Genomic DNA, 2,804 nt, shown 5'->3' with positions numbered 1-2,804 from the left:
CTTGTCATGAATTGCTTGTGGATACTACTTTAATCATAGCCAGGAATCATTTTTAGTAGAAAGAGGAGAGTACTACAAATAGAATGTAAGAAGTTCTTAGAACAATTAATCCACTGCATCAGAATTGGTCAAGGCTGGAAGAGACTAGGGACTAGTATAACCATTGCTATAGCGAAGGTCATCAGGAAGGAATCTCTTTGTGATGATTTCTTAAATATCTCCTGTTTCCAGGTTTTCAAAGTCTGAAATAAGAAAAAGAAGTTTGCAGATAACTGGAGATGCTCAAAATAACTGAACTTCGGTCTCATACTTAATTGATGATACAATTAATATTCAATTTTTTTCTCTATGTCAAATTATTTTCTCCCTATAGTTTCATAAGAAAATGGAAAAAAGAAATCATACCGAAGAGGCTGAGTTTATTCTCACTAGTTTCACAGGGAACCCAGAACTCCAGTTGCCCCCACTTCTCACCAGCCTAGCAGTCTATTTGGTTACAGTTGTGGGAAACCTGGACATGAACATCTTGGCAGTGTTTAGCTCTCAGCTGCACACGCACATGTGTTATTTTCTCAGCAGCCTGTCCTTTACGGACCTATGTAAGTCCGCTGTCATTACTCTTCAAATTCTGGAAAGCTTTGTAATGAAAAAGAGCCTTTCTTTTATCACAAAAGTAAAGTTCACTTCTACTTCTACTCCGCTTTTGTTGCTGTGGATTGCCACCTGTTGGCCGCAGTGGCATATGATTCCTATGTCGCCCTCTTTGCTTTACAATGTAAGCATGTCCTATTGCGTCTGTTCTTGGATGGTAGCTAGGGTGTATGGTTTGGACTTAACCAGTGCCACAGCTAACCTGTCTCCCTGGTAAGAGTGCTTTTCTGTAAGACTGATATAGTAAACCATTACTTCCGTGATCTTTTTCCATTACTGGAGCTCCCTTGCTCTATGCCTTTGTCCACGAGTTCCTAATTCTGTGTTTCAACATGTTTAACATCATTGCCCCTGATCTGAGCATCCTTAATGCCGACATCTCCATTATTGCCAGCATCCTCAGGATTAAATCAACTGAAGGCAGGTCCAAAGCCTTCAGCACCTGCAGTTCCCACATCTCTGCTGTCGCTGTCTACTTTGGTTCTGCTGCATTCATGTACTTACAGCCATCATCAGTCAGTTCCATGGGCCAAGGGAAAGTGCATTGTTGTGCACATACAAAAATCCCTTGATCTACAGTTTGAAAAGTAAGAATTTCAAACTTCCCCGATCAAGTCCCTAGAAGATAAGTTTGCAGTGAATGCAAACCAGTGTTCTTTGGCAAAATCTTTAATTTATTGGGGATTGGAAAGAAAAATCCTGAGGTTATTCCTAGTTCATTGTTATATGGAAGATGTGTAATGAAGTAATACTCACTCCCAGGTTCACGCACACAAAGAACAGGTCCTGTCTGGATGCCTGAGTACAGTAACCAATATTAACCCATGTCGTCTTTTGGAAATATTTCAAAGGCTTCTCCAAGTGATAATGTAAATGTATATTATATAAACATACACCTACCTACCCACCTGCATACATACATGTGCATACAAATACCATGCTTTAAAAGACAAGACTCTTTTGTAATATGTCTAGGAATAAGCATATTTATTTCTTTATCTTTTGGTCTGATCATCAGTGTTTGTAAAACAATGATCTCTGAAACAAGTAAGTAAACATTGGGATATACAATATATATCCATAATTCTAGCTAATTATATAAAACTACATTAGAGAACATGAAATCACAGAATGGATTCATCAAAGTCTGACCCATAGGGATGTAACAATATATGATAAAGAAAGATGATCATAAAATTGAAAAGAAATGAACATGAGGAAAACAGAGGAGCAGTGAATGTGACATAGCAGTCCATAGAAATGTTGAGTGTATTCAGATCTGTGTTACTATTGATGTTTTCCTCATATCCCAACTATTCCATGTTCATTCTATTTCCTCTCTTTATTCTCAATAGTTCAATTTCAGTCTATCTTTCCAAACTGTATATGTCTTTCAATAACAACCATACATTATTCTTATGTATATCTTGTCACTTCAGGTTATAGTATGGCACACATCTGCTTCATCTTACATTGACTAATGATGCCTTCTTTGACACTGCTCACCGTTAAAGGATGTTTGTGGCTATTTATATCAATTGTCAATGTATTAAGAACACATTTGGGTCCTGCACTGTGCATTTCAGTTCTAAGTTTGGACAATTATTGATAAACACCATTTTTCATAACATTCAGCAATTACTTTTCTATAGTACCTTTATATTTTAAGTTTTAAATACTTTATTATAGCAATTCAAAAGTGTCATTAAGAAACTGATTAAAGCTTTATATTTATACAAAAATATAGCATTGCAAAGCAAATTTAATTAAGAAAACATCTTTCAAGTATTATCTGAAAATTATATAACTTTACTACATTGTGCAACATTTATTAAAATGTCACTGCAAATAAATATTTTAATATGAAAATGATTGCTATGTCAAGTCGTCTTTATTGTTCTTTAAGATTTAGTTTTAGAAGAGCAAGCATTTTTCTTCTTGATAAATAAAGAACAACTCACATTAGATTATTAGAAACATCTAAAATATTTCATTTTAGAACAGATTAAAATCTGCCTTTACTAAGTTCTCAATTTAAAATATTCCTATAATTATTGCTCTGGAAATATATAATAGTATCTAGGTACATTAAACATTTATGTCAATAAAAATTAAAAATAAATTTCATTTTCACAGTCATTGACTACTTCCCC

The 2,804-nt window shown here is 34.6% G+C and overlaps 1 pseudogene; it reads left to right on the top strand.

The window, feature by feature from the left end:
• The first annotated feature begins 385 nt into the window (after nt 1-385).
• On the top strand, nt 386-1,273 carry LOC101987567 (annotated as a pseudogene).
• Nucleotides 1,274-2,804: the final 1,531 nt, after the last annotated feature.

The sequence above is a fragment of the Microtus ochrogaster genome, chromosome 5 (assembly GCF_000317375.1).
Source record: "Microtus ochrogaster isolate Prairie Vole_2 chromosome 5, MicOch1.0, whole genome shotgun sequence".
Classification (NCBI taxonomy): domain Eukaryota; kingdom Metazoa; phylum Chordata; class Mammalia; order Rodentia; family Cricetidae; genus Microtus; species Microtus ochrogaster.
Note: the sequence above shows the minus strand (reverse complement) of the source record. Positions and strands in the feature narration are given on the sequence as shown.